Source organism: Coregonus lavaretus (genome assembly GCF_964263955.1).
Source record: "Coregonus lavaretus genome assembly, chromosome: 5".
Classification (NCBI taxonomy): domain Eukaryota; kingdom Metazoa; phylum Chordata; class Actinopteri; order Salmoniformes; family Salmonidae; genus Coregonus; species Coregonus lavaretus.
In genome coordinates this window covers 12,009,163-12,030,441 of record NC_139992.1, presented here as the reverse complement: position 1 = coordinate 12,030,441, position 21,279 = coordinate 12,009,163, and the positions used below count along the sequence as shown (strand labels likewise).

Here is a 21,279-nt window from a genome sequence, read left to right as displayed (position 1 = left end):
TATTGTAGTTGTCCTAGACTCTATGAGTCATGTCAGGGGGGAAATTGAAAACGACAACTTTTGATAGTTTTCTGTAATTTTTGCTGTCATGTGAGGATCAAGTCGAAGCGCTGCTAACCCAGCCCAAAACCTAAACTCAACTAGGGGACAGCAGTTCATTTTCAGAGCAATGAAGCACAAAGGACAACAACACTCCCAGTCACTTTAGTGCTGCTTTGACATTGCGACAATAAACAAATTTATGCTTCAGTGCCCCTATGCCAAGGCTGGCATGACAACAATGACTTTGGGTGTGGAACAGTGCCCAAGGCTACCATAAGATCATGTTTAATGTTTTCCCCCCATGATTCAAAAACATGCCAACAACCTTGACCCTTACAAAGTTGAAGTTCATGTTCAGTTCTGCCCTGGAGTTTGGTTTGTCAGAGGTGACATGCGTGGCATTTTTTTAATGTAGATATACAGTGGGGAAGAAAAAGTATTTAGTCAGCCACCAATTGTGCAAGTTCTCCCACTTAAAAAGATGAGAGAGGCCTGTACTTTTCATCATAGGTACACGTCAACTATGACAGACAAATTGAGAAAAAAAATCCTGAAAATCACATTGTAGGATTTTTTATGAATTTATTTGCAAATTATGGTGGAAAATAAGTATTTGGTCACCTACAAACAAGCAAGATTTCTGGCTCTCACAGACCTGTAACTTCTTCTTTAAGAGGCTCCTCTGTCCTCCACTCGTTACCTGTATTAATGGCACCTGTTTGAACTTGTTATCAGTATAAAAGACACCTGTCCACAACCTCAAACAGTCATACTCCAAACTCCACTATGGCCAAGACCAAAGAGCTGTCAAAGGACACCAGAAACAAAATTGTAGACCTGCACCAGGCTGGGAAGACTGAATCTGCAATAGGTAAGCAGCTTGGTTTGAAGAAATCAACTGTGGGAGCAATTATTAGGAAATGGAAGACATACAAGACCACTGATAATCTCTCTCGATCTGGGGCTCCACGCAAGATCTCACCCCGTGGGGTCAAAATGATCACAAGAACGGTGAGCAAAAATCCCAGAACCACACGGGGGGGGGGACCTAGTGAATGACCTGCAGAGAGCTGGGACCAAAGTAACAAAGCCTACCATCAGTAACACACTATGCCGCCAGGGACTCAAATCCTGCAGTGCCAGACGTGTCCCCCTGCTTAAGCCAGTACATGTCCAGGCCCGTTTGAAGTTTGCTAGAGTGCATTTGGATGATCCAGAAGAGGATTGGGAGAATGTCATATGGTCAGATGAAACCAAAATAGAACTTTTTGGTAAAAACTCAACTCGTCGTGTTTGGAGGACAAAGAATGCTGAGTTGCATCCAAAGAACACCATACCTACTGTGAAGCATGGGGGTGGAAACATCATGCTTTGGGGCTGTTTTTCTGCAAAGGGACCAGGACGACTGATCCGTGTAAAGGAAAGAATGAATGGGGCCATGTATCGTGAGATTTTGAGTGAAACGTGGCTGGGTCTTTCAGCATGACAATGATCCCAAACACACCGCCCGGGCAACGAAGGAGTGGCTTCGTAAGAAGCATTTCAAGGTCCTGGAGTGGCCTAGCCAGTCTCCAGATCTCAACCCCATAGAAAATCTTTGGAGGGAGTTGAAAGTCCGTGTTGCCCAGCGACAGCCCCAAAACATCACTGCTCTAGAGGAGATCTGCATGGAGGAATGGGCCAAATACCAGCAACAGTGTGTGAAAACCTTGTGAAGACTTACAGAAAACGTTTGACCTGTGTCATTGCCAACAAAGGGTATATAACAAAGTATTGAGAAACTTTTGTTATTGACCAAATACTTATTTTCCACCATAATTTGCAAATAAATTCATTAAAAATCCTACAATGTGATTTTCTGGATTTTTTTTCCTCATTTTGTCTGTCATAGTTGACGTGTACTTATGATGAAAATTACAGGCCTCTCTCATCTTTTTAAGTGGGAGAACTTGCACAATTGGTGGCTGACTAAATACTTTTTTTCCCCACTGTATCACTTTTTCTGTGATTTACACTAGTAACAAAGACACATACAAAGGTGATATGCACATCCCAAACAAACTAAACTTCAGGAAAACCAGTGCTGGGCAAAAAAACTGTAGCTAAGGAAAAAAAAGGCCTGCCCACTGTCCAATGCTTCTCTCCAGTGTTTTATTTCTGCCCACTGTCCAATGCTTCTGTCCAGTGTTTTATTTCTGCCCACTGTCCAATGCTTCTCTCCAGTGTTTTATTTCTGCCCACTGTCCAATGCTTCTCTCCAGTGTTTTATTTCTGCCCACTGTCCAAAGCTTCTGTCCAGTGTTTTATTTCTGCCCACTGTCCAATGCTTCTGTCCAGTGTTTTATTTCTGCCCACTGTCCAAAGCTTCTGTCCAGTGTTTTATTTCTGCCCACTGTTCAATGCTTCTGTCCAGTGTTTTATTTCTGCCCACTGTCCAATGCTTCTCTCCAGTGTTTTATTTCTGCCCACTGTCCAATGCTTCTGTCCAGTGTTTTATTTCTGCCCACTGTCCAATGCTTCTGTCCAGTGTTTTATTCCTGCCCACTGTCCAATGCTTCTGTCCAGTGTTTTATTTCTGCCCACTGTCCAATGCTTCTCTCCAGTGTTTTATTTCTGCCCACTGTCCAATGCTTCTGTCCAGTGTTTTATTTCTGCCCACTGTCCAATGCTTCTGTCCAGTGTTTTATTTCTGCACACAACAAAGATACATGTAACAAAAGATAAAGGACTCATGCTCCTGGCTGTCAACATTATGGAAATGAACTTAACTGCAATTACATTTAACTAGATTGAATTATTGTTATTTCCTCCATTTTCTGATCAGATTACAACATCTTTGTCCCTAGGGGAAGGAACTGCCTATCTAAGTGGGTCTGTATTATAAAGACTTGGGCCATACTGTCCTACTGAGCCCTGCTCTTCAATCTCTTCAACCTCCCCAGTCCTGGTGAAAGAGTGCTGGTCTACGCAGAGAAACCTCAGTGAGCCAGCCAGCCAGCCAGCCAGCCAGCCAGCCAGCCAGCCGTTAGACAGGTGTGGGGAACATCACTGGTTTTGAAGAGATAATCAAATCCCCAAGGGCAACCTGAGCCCCTAGTGCACAGGTGTCAAACTCATTTCAGTTTGTGCATCTCTTCCTGTACAAGCCCAGGCCAATGAAAGCTCACCGCTCCTCTGGAGACTTGTTCTACTCACCAACGACAGTAAAAGACACAATTCTCTCACAGGTCAGTCTGGTCAAAACAAACAGTAATTTTTGTGTCCTTCAATGCTGCTGGTGGCTAACAAAAAATCATGGCCATTTTACAGTGTGTTCCAGAAACATGGCAAAACACAGGGTTGCCTTGCTGATATTGACAACATTGTTATTGTCAAAACAAGCTCTGTTGCCATGTGGGCATAGCAACCCTTCATGTAACGCAGGGGCAGAGCAGGCCTCTCCAGACTGGATACATCTATGGATACACACATTTCAGTAGAATAGGAATAAAGAAAACAAACAAAACGATGTGTCAGGCTTTTAAGTGAGAGATCTGCTAGGTACTTGCAGTAGGCCTATATATCCCACCAGTCATCAACTGTTAATGTCATTTATTTTAGTTGATACCTGCGTACTGTCCCTGGCTGCCCTATAACACTCCACTTTTACTTTAAAACCTTGTTCAATGTTCAGTCTTCCTCACACTCACCTCACCTTTCACTAGAAACCTTTGCTCTGTCAAATTAAAGGATTATGAGCATATTTGAGATCACAATTAGGCACGGTTTCAATTCTCAATGAGCCGAACTGCCTAACCTCATTAGCTAGCTTCCACTTGAGAAGCCCTGTAAAAATGGGATTAACTCGAAGGTTTTCTTTCGCTCCTGTAGACAGAGGAGTGCGACAGGGAGAAAGAAAGCTACTGTACCTCTACCACAAGCTCTGCTTGTATCCCACTGAGCCTGGCTAAGAGCAGAGAAAAACCTTCAGAAATCTACAGAATAAAGCAGCATTGGCCTAGGCTCACAGCCTATTGGCACTACCCAGCTAGGACATTCGGTTCCTTGGAAGTTGTGGGAACGTACGTTTTTGGTTTCCCATTGGTTCTGGGAACAAAGCTATACGATTCCTGACTGGTATATATATATATATTTTTTTTAGATTCTGAGAACAGAAGTGAAAACTTAGCCTGTTCCGGGAAGGTTTATTTTTAAGTTGCAGGGAGGTTCTGAGAACGTTTTACTATGGTTCCCTGAAAGTTTTCCTGGGAGGATTTATTAACGTTCTGAGAACGGAAATTATAGGTTATTTGAAGGTAAATTAATAATGTTCCAAGAACATGTTTCAATAAGACTTTTAATAACACTACTAGATTAGGTTAACTGTTTCGAACACCAAGCACAGATGGACATTAATTTCCTTAGGCATTGATCATGCAAACATTTTTATTGTGGCACAGCATCAGTGAGATTCGAACCTATGATCTTTTCTCTATCCATAGAATTAGTCCACTGCGCCACTAGCATGCCATGTTTTTTTAAACTCATACAAAGCTGTTCATTTTAGTCTATTCAAACAGACCCCATTTCAAAGGAAACAAGCACTCATTAAGATCAGGTGTGGCCAATTAGTGGGCGCGGCCAAAACACCTGAACAAACTTAACAAGATAGAGGATAGAGAGAGTTTTGTTGACACTGAGAACGGAACGTGTATGTTTTTATATAGCATTCTTAGAACATTCTTTGAACATTACTAATGTTTTCTTGTGGTTTTTATGGAAAGTTTTCTTAATGTGCTGAGAACATGACTTTAAATAGAACCATGAGGAAACCTTCAGAAAACGTTATGCAGAAGTACTGAAATTCCCACAAAAGAATGTTGTTTCTTAACATTCTCTGAACATTCTGAGAACATGACTTTAAATAGAACCATGAGGAAACCTGTAGGAAACGTTATGCTAAAGTACTGAAATTCCCACAGAAGTACGCTGTTTCTTAACGTCCTCTGAACATTCTGAGAACATGACTTTAAATAGAACCATGAGGAAACCTTTAGAAATGTAGTACTGAAATTACCACCTAAGAAACATATGGTTCTCAGAACATTATGTGCTAGCTGGGTATCATGCACCATTCTTGAGAACATTGTGGGACATTGTGTACAAAATAAGCATAGGACAACCAGGCTCTCACCAAGCTCTAAGAAATATATGGTTCCAGAACGTTATGTGCTAGCTGTGTAGTGTTTAGGGGCCGTTTTTTTGTGTGCAGCCTGATGAGAAAAGGTTTTTCATTCATATGCTTGAGAGTTCCAGCTCAACGTGCAAGGCTGTGCTTGTCTGTTTGTAAAGCCTGGGGCTGATGAATGCAGGAGTATGAGTTCATCGGTTCAAACTGTGCTAACTGTGCCCTCAGGAAGCAAATACTGATCAGTCTTCCTGATTGGAGCCCAGCCAAAACACAACCAACCAACGTTGATGGATGGATTCTGATTTCATTAACAGAGGCAGAGGATTGTAGCCGCACGGAAGGAAGCATTGGAGGGGAGAAAAAACTAGATCTAGAATACAGGTTGTATGAAAAGACAGAGCTGTGGTTAAAACAGTGGCTTCAAATTCAGAACAGGCCTGGGGGCACTTAACCCCTACGCATACTCATCCATCCATCCGCCCACGCCCTCCCCTGTCTCTACCCTCCCTCCGCCTTCCCATTACCCTCACATCTGGCCCGCCCCCCTCAGAGTGATAAAATCTCTCCTAATCCCCTGTGAGAGCAGTGACCCGCTGACCTCCCCCTGCCCCCTCCTCTCCTCCCTCCCCTCCCTGTATCTCTGGTACAGATCAGTCAAAGATAACCTCATCTTGCATGGGCAGCAAAAGCAGCCTAAATGCGTCTGATCCTGACTGAGATACAGGGCCTGAAAGACAGAGGGAGCCTGTGTGTGTGGTTGTGCCGTGGCTGCAACACCTAGAGATAGGAGGGGATGGGGGGAGGTGCTGATGACCAAATAGGCGTGGGGTGTTTGGTTTGGTGGGAGATGAGATGAGAGGAGATGAGGGAAAGGGATGTGCGTGTGTGAATACTGCTGAATACTATTCCCAGTAACTAACCCTGATCTGGGATCTCAGTTAATCCAATCAGATGACCAGTTTCCATCAATCTAAAGACCTGGGCCCAGATTCACAAAACCTTCATAAGAAGAAATGTTTTCTTAACTGCCATTTTTTCCTTAACTATAGACTTATGAAGAAAGTTAAGCAAAGTTGCTATTCCTCAAAAAGGTTATTGGAAATGTTCTTGCGCTATTTCTTATGTTTTTCCTTAAGCAAAAAGTTAACAAGAAATGTGATTATTGAAATTAAAGTTATTGGAAATGTTCTTAATTCCAAGATAGCTAAACCCTTGTCTTAAACTCTGGGCAGTGAGAGAAAAAGCTCATGAAAGCAATGGAACATGTTTAATTCACTCACAAACTTCATCTGAAAGTTTCAGTATTGATTATTTTAAACCCAAGAACATGTTTTAGAACAGTAATCTCAGTGCGAAATATGCTAACATGATTGCCATTGCTAGCTAGATAGCTAGCTAAATTAGTTGCCTTGCAACAAACATCTTAAGAAGATTCATAAGAAGATATTTGAGAAGTTCGTAAGAAAATCATAACATCTTAAGATAATGTTGAGGAATTTCACTTACAAACTATCTTACGAACTTCTTAAGTTTTTGTGTAAGAAGTGTTTTGTGAATCTGGGCCCTGCTTCAGTGTGTTGAGAAAACTGCGGATTAAGTAAGAGTGACTGTTTATTATCTATGCATAGTCACTTTACCCCTACCTACATGTACAAATTACCTCAACTAACCTGTACCCCTGCACATTGACTCGGTACCGGTACCCCCTATATATAGCCTCGTTATTGTTCTTTTATTGTGTTACAATTTATTTAATTTTTTACTTTAGTTTATTTAGTAAATATTTTCCTAACTCTATATCTTGAACTGCATTGTTGGTTAAGGGCTTGTAAGTAAGCATTTCACGGTAAGGTCTACACCTGTTGTATTCGGCGCATGTGACAAATAAAATGTGATTTGATTTGATACAATGGTTATCCCCGTTTGAGATCATTGTGTTACACTGTTAGCTCTGGGTGCGGAAACATAGTTCAGATGTTTTACAACTATATTGATTGGTTGGGAGGAGGTTAGGTTAGGTTATTCAGGGAAGCCATTAATAACCATTTAAATGTTGTGGTGACACATTCCTTGTTAGGCTAAATCCCTGCCCAAGGGGTGATGCCATGCAGCAGCTGCCCGCCCATGGTTTTATAACCTCTGACCCTGGCTCCTTGCCATAGACTACACTAACAGGTTCAGCTAAAGACAGACAAGCTGGTTTTCAGCAGCAGACAGGGAGTCTGTGGCGGGAGAGGAGAGGAGAAGGTATGTGGGGGTGAATTGTTAGATACTACTGCACTGTTGGAAAGGAGGTCTGTAGGGGGAGAGGAGAGGAGGCCTGTAGGGGGAGAGGACGTCTGTGGGGGGAGAGGAGAGGAGGTCTGTAGGGGGAGAGGAGAGGAGGTCTGTAGGGGGAAAGGAGAGGAGGTCTGTAGGGGAAGAGGAGAGGAGGTCTGTGGGGGGAAAGGAGAGGAGAAGGTAAGTGGGTGAAGAGGAGAGGAGGTCTGTAGGGGGAGAGGACGTCTGTGGGGGGAAAGGAGAAGAGAAGGTCTGTGGGTGAAGAGGAGAGTACAGTCCTTTACACTGATCTGAGACTAGGCAAGACACACAGTGATCTGACACACATACTATATAAAGGGATGCAGACGCACGCACACACACAGTAAGAAAACCAACACTAAAACATTAGCTATAAAGACAGTGAATGATCTATGAGTTCTAAAAATAATTACACCATATGATTTGAGCTGGCTTGTCAGAGATGAGAGCTACTGTCTGGCAGCGTGTCAGCACCAGCCAACAGAGAGGACTGTGGGTATATTTATCCTTTACACCACAGGAACACAACAGCAGGACATGACAGGTTCAAACGGATCAAACAACCACTAACACACCGTTTTCTGTACGTATCTGCATACACAACACCAATACTGTAATCATACACATAGTGTAAGCACACACTTACTACATGCACAGAGAGCTGGAGCGCTACCATGAGAGGCAGACAGACTCTCGTTCTGCTCATCACACACAGCCAGGCAGATTACATTGATTGAACTTGATTAATCAATGTGAAAATAACGAAGCAAAGCCCCGATTAGCTTGAGAACAATTCATATTGACAGCAGCTTGAACTGCAGCACAGATCCAGATCAGGGTCAGTGCTCTCTGCTCAGACGTTAAATGCTCTTGGCATGGTCAACTAACCATCTAGTCTACTACATATGAACTATATATAACATCACCATTGGTAAGAAAACTCTACTTCACTACCAGTCCAATGGTTGGAGATGCCAAGAGAGGAGATGGGGGAATTATGGTTTAACAAATGAGGGGATGATCAAAGGAATGAAGATCCCATCCCCTAAGGAGGAGCAGCCCCATTACCCATTCTGGCCAGGAGAGTTCCATTCTCACACATGGGTGGGTGTCTCTCACAACTCCTGTCAAAGCCCCTCTCCCCCCCTCCTCTTTCTGTGGTGGCTGAATTGAAAGAGTGAACATAATAACATAATAACATAATGTCAAAGGTGAGGCTCGGTCTTTCATTACACTCCTGGTTAAATGCAACCTAGCTGGCCTGCCTCTCCTCTTATCTGCACTAATACCTCTGGGAAACCATTGGGAAACTGATTGTCCATCCACATCCATTGGCTTTAACCAAGACTCTGCATTGTCATTGTAATCAAACCAACAAAAACATCTTGTTTCTCACAGGGCAATCAGACACTTCCTAATCTACAACTTCCTCTCCATGCACGCACGCACGCACACACACACACACACACACACACACACACACACACACACACACACACACACACACACACACACACACACACACACACACAAAGTGTTCTCGGTGGTCATTAGCACCTAGGGCTACCAGCTCCCTGTGGTCTGACTACTGGTACTACTGATACTACTGGTGCTACTGGTGCTACTGGTAATACTGGTACTACTGGTAATACTGGTAATACTGGTGCTACTGGTAATACTGGTGCTACTGGTGCTACTAGTAATACTGGTGCTACTGGTGCTACTGGTAATACTGGTAATAGTGGTGCTACTGGTAATACTGGTGCTACTGGTGCTACTGGTAATACTGGTGCTACTGGTAATACTGGTAATACTGGTGCTACTGGTGCTACTGGTAATACTGGTGCTACTGGTAATACTGGTGCTACTGGTGCTACTGGTACTATTGGTAATACTGGTGCTACTGGTAATACTGGTAATACTGGTGCTACTGGTGCTACTGGTAATACTGGTGCTACTGATGCTACTGGTACCACTGGTGCTACTGGTACTACTGGTAATACTGGTGCTACTGGTAATACTGGTACTACTGGTGCTACAGGTAATACTGGTGCTACTGGTGCTACTAGTAATACTGGTAATACTGGTGCTACTGGTGCTACTGGTAATACTGGTGCTACTGGTGCTACTGGTAATACTGGTAATACTGGTGCTACTGGTAATGCTGGAACTACTGGTGCTACTGGTACTACTGGTAATGCTGGTACTACTGGTGCTACTGGTGCTACTTGTAATACTGGTGCTACTGGTAATACTGGTAATACTGGTGCTACTGGTACTACTGGTGCTACTGGTGCTACTGGTACTACTGGTAATACTGGTGCTACTGGTACTACTGGTAATAATGGTGCTACCGGTACCACTGGTGCTACTGGTACTACTGGTAATACTGGTGCTACTGGTACTACTGGTACCACTGGTGCTACTGGTGCTACTGGTGCTACTGGTGCTACTGGTAATACTGGTGCTACTGGTGCTACTGGTACCACTGGTGCTACTGGTACTACTGGTAATACTGGTGCTACTGGTGCTACTGGTAATACTGGTGCTACTGGTAATACTGGTGCTACTGGTACTACTGGTAATGCTGGTACTACTGGTGCTACTGGTGCTACTGGTAATACTGGTAATAGTGGTGCTACTGGTGCTACTGGTGCTACTTGTAATACTGGTAATACTGGTGCTACTGGTACTACTGGTGCTACTGGTGCTACTGGTACTACTGGTGCTACTGGTGCTACTGGTACTACTGGTGCTACTGGTGCTACTGGTAATAATGGTGCTACTGGTAATACTGGTGCTACAGGTAATACTGGTGCTACTGGTGCTACTGGTGCTACTGGTAATACTGGTGCTACTGGTGCTACTGGTGCTACTGGTAATACTGGTGCTACTGGTGCTACTGGTACCACTGGTACTACTGGTAATACTGGTGCTACTCGTGCTACTGGTAATACTGGTGCTACTGGTACTACTGGTAATGCTGGTACTTCTGGTGCTACTGGTGCTACTGGTGCTACTGGTAATACTGGTAATACTGGTGCTACTGGTGCTACTGGTGCTACTTGTAATACTGGTGCTACTGGTGCTACTGGTACTACTGGTGCTACTGGTGCTACTGGTACTACTGGTGCTACTGGTGCTACTGGTAATACTGGTGCTACTGGTAATACTGGTGCTACAGGTAATACTGCTAATTCTGGTGTTACTGGTTACATTTACATTTAGGTCATTTAGCAGACGCTCTTATCCAGAGCGACTTACAGTAAGTGAATGCATACAAGTTTTTATTTTATTTTAATTTTAATTTTTTTAATACTTGCCCCCTGTGGGAAACGAACCCACATCCCTGCCGGCCAAACCCTCCGCTACCTTGGACGATGCTGGACCAATTGTGCGCCGCCCATGGGTCTCCCAGTCGCGGCCGGCTGCGACAGAGCCTGGACTCGAACCAGGATCTCTAGTGGCACAGCTAGCACTGCGATGCAGTGCCTTAGACCACTGGTTCTTCTGGTACTACTGGTAATACTGGTAATACAGGTAATACTGGTAATACTGGTACTACTGGTAATACTGGTACTACTGGTACTACTGGTGATACTGGTACTACTGGTAATACTGGTAATACTGGTACTACTGGTAATACTGGTGCTACTGGGGATCATGCATGCTGATGGCTGCTCCACTGACTCAGGTGTCAGATCTCACACATTCCCCACCTCCCAAACCATCCCACAAGGGGGAGGGGGGCAGTGTGTGGAAATGTGTGTGTGTGTGACAGGAAGCACTCAGGGAAGAGGGACCCCTTATGCCACTCACTCTGAATTCAGCCATGTCAAAGATCACTCATTGAGACCAAAGTGCCTAGTCTCTGATGAACTGTAGATCGAGAGCAACTGTCCTGTACCAATCAATATTTTATAAGGTAAGGATGCAGTTACATCAAGTATTACAAACCAAAGGGTTGTTCACAGAGCATTGCTTTGACACTGAAATTGATGTCAAATTGAATAGTAACAGCCTTGATGTAAACATCCTTAGCCAGGCCAGCGCTACATTATTGTCTCTGTCTGGGATGCTAGCCAAATGGCACAGACAGCCAGCCAGTCAGATAGCCAGTCAGACAGCCAGCCAGTCAGATAGCCAGTCAGACAGCCAGCCAGTCAGATAGCCAGCCAGACAGCCAGCCAGTCAGACAATCAGTGACAGAGTCAACAGCATCACAATGTTGATCTTTGGAATACTTTGGAATGTGTTTGTGTCCCAAATGGCACCCTATTCTCTATAGTGCACTACTTTCGACCAGGGCAGGACCCATAGGGTTCTGGTCAAAAGTAGTGCACTAAATCGGGAATTACCAGTATTTTATTTGACTTCTAAAATTAGAATTGAATTTAGATAATGCTTAGAATGTGTCCTGCTCATGTCAGGCTCCTGGTCTCAATCTGTTAGCCAGCATTACACTATTTTAAGTGCACTATGTGGTGATTTAGAAGGTAGACCTTTATGGCAGTAAATCACCATTGTCTCAGAGCTAGATTAATATTACTTTTTTAAATATTCATGCATGCTGCTCCATTTCAACCTCCCATATGGCCTCTGTCATCTCTTCCTATACCCCCTGATGCGCACGCACGCACGCACGCACGCACACACACACACACACACACACACACACACACACACACACACACACACACACACACACACACACACACACACACACACACACACAGGCCTCAAGGGTGACTGCAATCAAAGAGGACAGCCAGACAGGCCACACTCTTCCAACTGCATTATCAAAAGCCCACACTGCTTTGGGCTATGTTATGTATGCTTTTTACTGTGCATCTCAATGTAAAACATCAGTGAGCAGAGCAGGCATCAGGGGGGGATAAAGCCAAACAAAGGCTGGAAATGAAAGAGATTAACATCAAAGGAGTTACGATGCACCGTAAAAGACCACTGGGGGTGTGTGTGTGTGTGTGTGTGTGTGTGATAGGGGATGGGGGGCTGGGGAGAAATCCCTGTGTTAAAAGTCCAGAGAAATGTATGTAAAAAAAAAAATCCCCACATGGTATTTAGTACATACAGTACCGGTCCGTCACACATCGTGCCATCATGACATGACATCACTGTTTGCTGCCCGTTGGCACGTCAACCTCCCAAATTATGTTCCTCTTTCCCTCTATTGCTGCAATGTGAAGACGCAATCAGACATGATTGAGTTGAGACCAATGTTCCCTCTAATAATTTTTGGCACTGAGCAAATTTCAGGTCTGCTGAGAGCTGAGAGCGCGTTTACTGTGAACACTGAGGCTGTACCCGCTTTAAGTTACAGTTTTAACAGTGGCCATGTGGCCTACTGTGGCTATTTCATCCTAATGTAGGCCTACCAGTGTGGCCTGCCATCAAAGACAATGGAGAAAATGCATCCCATAACATTTTAACATGGAAATAGCTGTTCTATCATTCAGCCTACAGTAGCAGCCAATGTGTGATGTTCAATGTAGGCCTACATTCCATGAGACTTTTGGAGAAAAAAAACATGCAGGGCATGACATTAACTTGTTTATCCACTTGTCCTTCAGACAAGGAGGTGACTGAAAATGTTGTTGTGTTGTTTGATGCAAGAAACCACTTCACAAAATAAAATGCATTATTATTCCCATACCATTATTACAGAGAATCAGACAAATTATGCTACCCTCTGTCTATTGGCTACTTAGCTTATTCAAGCCTGTCTCAAAATACAACACTGCCCCTTTAACCTCTACAGGATCAGTGTCCCGTATACGGGACGGTTGAGCTAACGTGCGCTAATGTGATTAGCATGACTGTTGTAAGTAACAGCACATTTTCCAGGACATAGACATGTCTTATATTGGCAGAAAGCTTACATTCTTGTTAATCTAACTGCACTGTCCAATTTACAGTAGCTATTACAGTGAAAAAATACGATGCTATTGTTTGAGGAGAGTGCACAACAACAAAAAACGTTTCACGGCAACTGGTTTGATACATTCACCTCTGAAGGTAAATAATGTACTTACATTCAGTAATCTTGCTCTGATTTGTCATCCTAAAATGTAGCATAGTTTTGTTTGATAAAATCAATTTTTATATTCAAATGTAGGAACTGGGTTCTATAGTTTGAACCCCTGCTGTCTCTGGCTCCACACCCACCCCGTCTGGCCATCTAGATGTGTGAAAGTTAGTGTATAAGGTAATGATCCATCATGTATGACATTCCTGGGAGTGTGTAAACTTACATTTTGTATTACCATATCATTTTTGTATGTTCTCTATAGTTATGTACTTGAAAATGTATTAATTGACCAATTCGGCACATTTGGGCAGACTTGATACAAAATAGTCCAGTATTGCAATGCTTCACTGGAGCAATCTGAAATTTTGCACACACACACTGCTGCCATCTAGTGGTCGAAATCTAAATTGCGCCTAAAATGCAATATTATATTGTGGCCTTTCTCTTGCATTTCAAAGATGAAACAAATAATAATAGAAAACGCATGTTTTTTTGTTTGAATTATCTTTTACCAGATCTAATGTGTTATATTCTCCTACATTAATTTCACATTTCCACAAACTTCAAAGTGTTTCCTTTCAAATGGTATCAAGAATATGCATATCCTTGCTTCAGGTCCTGAGCTACAGGCAGTTAGATTTGGGTATGTCATTTATAGGACAAAAAACAAAAAACAAAACTCTTTACCTGACTCGCTTTTCAAAGATGTCTAGAAATGTACAAGTTTTGTGGTCTTGTAGGAAGCAATCACTCCCCTATTGCTGACTACAAATGATCTATAACTGGGCTAATAACTCACTAACTAGCAAAGGATATGAACAAAATGTGCACACCTGGCTACATGCAGCTGCTACTTTGATCTCAAAACAAGTGCATCAACTCACGACCTCTCATGCTGTAAACACAGTCCAGTTCAAAGTAAATGGCATTGATCCATATATGGCAATGGTCTATTTGCATATAGGCCTACTGCAGCTCTGATTGTTTATGCCACACCGGTCTGTGTAAAGTATGGGCTGATTACAACAAAATCTCTTGCATAGTTCGTTTTGTTTCTGTATGTTGCATTGAAAGTGGATAATATTGCATTGATTCGATCACAATTGCCACAGTAAAGGGAAACGTTGATAGTGTTAACAGGGAAAACTCTAGAACAGTGGTCACCAACCTTTTCTGAGTCAAGATCCCTTTGAGTCAAAATGCAAGCCGAGATATACCGCTCAGATTTTTTTATACATGACTTAAAAAATATAAGCCTATGCCACATTAACCAATTAAAAACAGTACTGTAGCAATGAGGTTTGTGCAGTAAGTGTCACGCCCTGGCTCTGGGGACTCATAACCCTCCCGTTGTCCTGTCCGGGTCAAAAAGACCCAGGCTACGTGTTAGAGTGAGTGGCTGTATATCCCGTCCCGCTGTCCTGTCCGGGTCAAAAAGACCCAGGCTATGTGTCAGTGCCTACGTGTTAGAGTGAGTGGCTGTATATCCCGTCCCGCTGTCCTTTCTTGTCCGGGGTCAAAAAGACCCAGGCTACGTGTTAGAGCCTAGGTGTTAGAGCGAGTTGCTCTATGTCTCCACCTGCTGTCCTGGCTGGGGTCAAAACGACCCAGGCTACGTGTTAGAGTGTTAGAGCGAGTGTGTGCTGTGAACGGGACCCTTGCAAATGAAATTAAATCAACTTTTATTGGTCACATTGTAGGTCCAGACATTACAGTGAAATGTTTACTTTCTAAAGAATCTGGTGATTTCCTTGTAATATTGTAGGTGTGTGTCACTACTCGACGACAATGCTGGAAACCCAAGATGTCCATTTCCTCAACAAGTGAATACATGTCATCTGGTCTTCGGCTTGCTGACAATTGTACATCTGCGCACGTGTTTCATTCTGACAGTCTGTCAACTTGTATACTTGCAGTACAATATTTTGGGTTTTCGTGAAATCACAAGGTATGCCTAGGCTCGAACGGATCCTCGTCATGGCGTGTTGTTTGGGGGCAACAGAAAAGCCTTGAAATATCCAGGCGACTTTCTTCATCAGAAGTGTCTGTTCCTCATCTGAGAGATCTGTCATGTGGACACCGCTACACACGGAAGAGATGTCGCATGGCATTTGCCGATATGTCCGATATGTCAACAAATGGTCTCGGACGTGGCTGTGACGAACGTCCATGTCCCACATGTCGTAGTACAAAGCACAAGTACAAGACTAGCTGTCGTCGAAACCGGTCAACGTTGCAGCACAGGGACACCATCCCACAGCTTCACGGTGTATCTTCTGCACATGGTCCCGGTGTGTCACCATGATGTGTGACACTGCACCGTGGTAAAACCACAAGAGCAGAGCCTGTCCTACGACCCGAACGAGCCACAGCTCATACCTCAACAGACTATATTTGGGTTCGACAAATAGTCTTACCTCCAGTTTGTTGTTGGGCATGACCGAGAGGCTTTTCACCGTGTACCCGAGAAGTATGGGTATGTTGTTCACTACTCGATTGAACGCAGAATAGATGTCGTTGAAGTTGATGGTGCTCAGATTCAGTCGAGTCGACCCTCCGATGCCCAGACCGATCACGGTGCCGACGACGGTGGTGGTATTGTCGGTAGTAGTTACGTGACTGGAGTCCGACGTGTGTATGTCAAACACTGCAGTGATGCAGCGAGAATCGCCCTTTGCGTTTTCTGTGTTCTGGAAAGTCGACATAGCTTCGATGGATGTTGTTTGTCTGTGAGACACGAACCTGTTATATTGTGGATTCAATGACCACTCCCATAAAAATAATTAATTATATTATATTCATTTAGTTTTTTTGGTTAATGTTAGAGCCTAGGTGTTAGAGCGAGTGGCTGTACATCTCCTCCCGCTGTCCTGTCCTGTCCTGTCCGGGTCAAAAGGACCCAGGCTACGTGTTAGAGCCTAGGTGTTAGAGCAAGTGGCTGTATATCTCCTCCTGCTGTCCTGACCGGGTCAAAAAGACCCAGGCTATGTGTCAGTGCCTATGTGTTAGAGCTAGTGGCTGTATATCCCCTCCCGCTGTCGTGACCGGGTCAAAAAGACCCAGGCTACGTGTCAGTGCCTATGTGTTTGAGCTAGTGGCTGTATAACCCCTAGCGTTGTCCTGTCCTGTCCTGTCCGGGTCAAAAGGACCCAGGCTACGTGTCAGTGCCTAGGTGTTAGAGCTAGTGGCTGTATATCTCCTCCCGCTGTCCTGACCGGGTCAAAAAGACCCAGACTACGTGTCAGTGCCTATGTGTTTGAGCTAGTGGCTGTATAACCCCTAGCGTTGTCCTGTCCTGCCCGGGGTCAAAACGACCCAGGCTACACGTTAGAGGCATAAGCTCTGAGCCAGAGGTACTAGGTAAGCCGTAAACAAACACCAACACCAATAACAACAACTACTACTTCTACTACTACTACTACTACTACTACTACTACTACTACTACTACTACTAGTACTACTACTACTACTACAACTACTACTACTAATATTGCCTCCGTGGCATGTCCGGACACGTCCCGAAGAGAGAGGTCTTGGGGACTTCCCCAGCCTGGGTGCCGAAGCTATTATGAGTGCTGTGCGATTCACGGCCAAACAGGTCCTAGAACAGATATTTTCCAATGACTCTGACTGCGACGAGGAAGCGGACGAGGAAGCGTCCGAAGAAGAAGACGGGGAGGAATACAACCCAGAGGACGAGGAGACCACAGAGGACGACGACGACGACGACGACGACGACGACTACGACGCCGCAGCCGCTGCCGCCGCCGCCGACGACGACGAGGACGATGTCCAAGTAGAAGAAGGTCAAGGTGTAGAAGTCGAACGAGATGATGACGACGACGACGACGACGACGACCAACAAGAAGAAGAAGAACAAGGGGAAGAACAAGGGGAAGAACAAGGGGAAGGTGAAGGAGAGCGAGGAGAGCGAGGAGACCTCCGCCGCTGCCGCAGCCGCCGCCGCAGCATCAGCCCCAGAACACAACACGATATCCCTCGAGTGGAAAGAGAGACATTCGTGTCGAGAAACGGCCAAATCCAATGGTGCTCGGTGCCCTGTGACAACAATCGGGGCGTCGGAGGGGCCGCCGCAGCGGCAAAAAGTAACAGGCCGGTTGCTGAGGTGCCGGAGGACATGAGGCCCGGGCCTACTAGGCAGGCCGTAGGCCAAGCCCGCGACATCCTCTCCATGTTCCGCTTGTTTTTCACACCCGAGATAGAAGACATCATCCTGGAGATGACCAATCTGGAGGGCGTTCGAAAATACGGAGCCCGAGGCGACGGCGACGACGGCGATGACGACCACCGCCACTACGCCGCCGACGACGGCCACGAAGACCACGAAGACCGCGACCGCGGCGGCGGCGGCCGCTGGAAAGCGATGGACTCCACAGACCTGCGAGCCTACGTAGGGCTGCTCATCCTAGCCGGCGTGTACAGGTCCCGAGGCGAAGCGGCCTCTAGTCTCTGGGACGCCGAGAGCGGAAGGACCATTTTCCGCGCAACCATGCCGCTCAAAGTCTTTCACGCTTACTCGAGACTCCTTCGCTTCGACGACCGCGAGACCAGAGCCGAGAGACGCGCAGCAGGCGGCGGTGACAAACTTGCGGCCGTGAGAGAGGTCTGGGACAAGTGGGTCGAGAGGCTGCCGCTCCTCTACAACCCCGGGCCCGACGTGACGGTGGATGAGCAACTGGTCCCTTTCAGAGGTGTGCCGGAGCCAACAACACCGTACAAGAGCACAACAACAACATTGAACACAACACTGAACACAACACAACACAACACAACACGCTAAAGCTAATCTCTTGTCTTTCCTCTCCTCCTCTCTCTCTCTCTCTCTCTCTCTCTCTCTCTCTCTCTCTCTCTCTCTCTCTCTCTCTCTCTCTCTCTCTCTCTCTCTCTCTCTCTCCACCAGACCGATGTCCTTTCCGCCAGTATATCCCAAGCAAGCCGGCCAAATACGGCATCAAGACATGGGTGGCCTGCGACTCCAAATCCAGCTACGCCTGGAAGATGCAGGTCTACACCGGGAAGGCCACATGCGGAGGCCCCGAGAAGAACCAGGGGATGAGGGTCGTGCTCGATTTGACGCAGGGACTCAGGGGTCACAACGTCACCTGCGACAATTTCTTCACCTCATACGAGCTCGCGCGCCAGCTCCTGACCAGGAACGTCACCGTGGTCGGCACAGTCAGAAAGAACAAGCCAGAGCTCCCGCAGGCGCTGCTCGCCTCAAAGGACAGGCTCCTCTTCTCCTCCAAGTTCGCCTTCACGCCCACCACCGCTCTAGTGTCCTACCTGGCAAAGAAAAACAAGAACGTCTTACTCCTGAGCACGCTGCACACCGAGGCTCACGTTAGCCGTCGCCAGGACAAGAAGCCGGCCATCGTCCTAGACTACAACAGCAACAAGGGAGGTGTGGACAACCTAGACAAGGTGATTGGAACCTACAGCTGCAGGAGGATGACCGCGCGCTGGCCCCTGGTCATCTTCCACAACATCCTTGACGTGTCCTCTTACAACGCTTTTGTCATATGGCGAGAGCTCAACCCCACTTGGATGCCTGGTAAGCGAAACAAGAGGAGGGTGTTCCTCGAGCAGCTGGGAAAGGCACTAGTGACTCCGTTCATACAAAGAAGGGCCCGTCTCCCTCGCACCGAAGCCTCTGCGGCGCTCGTCAAAGCTGTTCAGAGGGCTACGTATCGTGATCAGCCCCGGCGGGATCACGCCCCCGCAGCACCGGACCACACACCGGCCCAAGCACCCAACCCCGCACAACCCAGTAAGAGGAAGAGGTGTCAGGTCTGCCCCACAAAGTGTAAAACACACACGGTGTGCACCAGGTGTAACAAATACATCTGCAAAGGCTGTTCGCACGCATACTGTCCCACATGTTCCAATTGGGCCTTTAGTGAGAGGGGGACAGTTCGACCCGGAGGGCACGGCGTGTGTACAGAATACCAGGACAACGGGAGGGTTATATGTTGAGCCAGGGTGTGGAGTTTCTATGTCATATTTTCTATGTTGTGTTTTCTAGATCGTTTAGATCTATGTTGGCCAGGGTGGTTCCCAATCAGAGGCAGCTGTATCTCGTTGTCTCTGATTGGGAACCATACTTAGGCAGCCTGTTTGGCACTAGTCGGTGTGGGATCTTGTTCCGTTAAGGTTTGTTTTGTGTAACCTAGGACTTCACGTTTCGTTTGTTTGTTGTTTTGTGTCGAGTTTAGTACTTAATAAAATGTACGCTTATCACGCTGCGCCTTGGTCCGTATCTCGTTCGTAAACGATCGTGACAATTGAAGATCCCACCCCGACTAGTGCCAAACAGGCTGCCTAAGTATTGTCCCCAATCAGAGACAACGAGCTACAGCTGCCTCTGATTGGGAACCACCCTGGCCAACATAGATCTACACGATCTAGAAAACACAACATAGAAAATATGACATAGAAACTCCACACCCTGGCTCAACATTTAAGAGTCCCCAGAGCCAGGGCGTGACAGTTTCTATGTCATATTTTCTATGTTGTGTTTTCTAGATCGTTTAGATCTATGTTGGCCAGGGTGGTTCCCAATCAGAGGCAGCTGTATCTCGTTGTCTCTGATTGGGGACCATACTTAGGCAGCCTGTTTGGCACTAGTCAGTGTGGGATCTTGTTCCGTTAAGGTTTGTTTTGTGTAACCTAGGACTTCACGTTTCATTTGTTTGTTGTTTTGTGTCGAGTTTAGTACTTAATAAAATGTACGCTTATCACGCTGCGCCTTGGTCCGTATCTCGTTCGTAAACGATCGTGACAGAAGATCCCACCAAAAGAGGACCAAGCAGCGTGTCCAGGAACAGACAGCCTGGACCTGGGAGGAGATCCTGGACGGGAAGGGATCCTGGACTTGGGAGGAGATTCAGGCCGGAATGGATCGCCGTCCTTGGGAGGAGACTGTGGAGGCGCGCTATAGAGAGGAGCAGCGGCAACGCAGAGGGTACCGGCCGAGGAGGAAGCCCGAGAGACAGCCCCAATAAATTTTTTTGGGGGGGCGAAAAGGGTGGTTGGTGGAGCCTAGGGTTAGAGCAGAGCCAACTCCCCGTACTCAGGCTAGGAAGCGTGTGACTGGGCAGGCTCCGTGTTATGCGGAGCCAAGTACTGTGCCGCGAGTGTTCCGGCACAGTCCTGTACGTCCTGTGCTAGCACCATGCACGTGTCGTGCAAAGATGGGCATTCAGCCAGGATGGTGTGTGCCGGCTCAACGCTCGTAGTCTCCAGTACGCCTCCTTGGTCCCGTATATCCTGCGCCAGTGCCACGTGCTGTAGCGCCAGTACGAGTGCACAAACCCGTACGTCCTGTGCTGATGCCTCACACGTATTGTGTGGAAGTAGGCATTCAGCCAGGACGGGTTGTGTCAGCTCTTTGCTCCAGACCTCCAGTCCGCCTCCACAGTCCGGCCCGGCCCGTTCCGGCTCCCCGCACCAAGCCAGTGGTGCGTGTTCCCAGTCCGGTCCGGCCTGTTCCTGTCCCTCGCGCCAAGCCAGTGGTGCGCGTTGCCAGCCCGGTCCGGCCTGTTCCTGCTCCCCGCACCAAGCCAGTGGTGCGTGTTCCCAGTCCAGCCCGGCCTGTTCCTGCTCCCCGCACCAAGCCAGTGGTGTGTGATCCCAGTCCAGCCCGGCCTGTTCCTGTCCCTCGCACCAAGCCAGTAGTGCGCGTCGCCAGCCCGGTCCG

The 21,279-nt window shown here is 46.4% G+C and overlaps 1 protein-coding gene across 1 annotated transcript in view; it reads right to left on the bottom strand.

Annotated features, from left to right (window-relative positions):
- LOC311129626 (diacylglycerol kinase beta-like) overlaps positions 1–21,279 on the bottom strand; it is a gene marked incomplete at its 5' end in the record, with an annotated part of 182,349 nt that overhangs the window by 28,832 nt on the left and 132,238 nt on the right. The gene's annotated exons all lie outside the window — the stretch shown is intronic.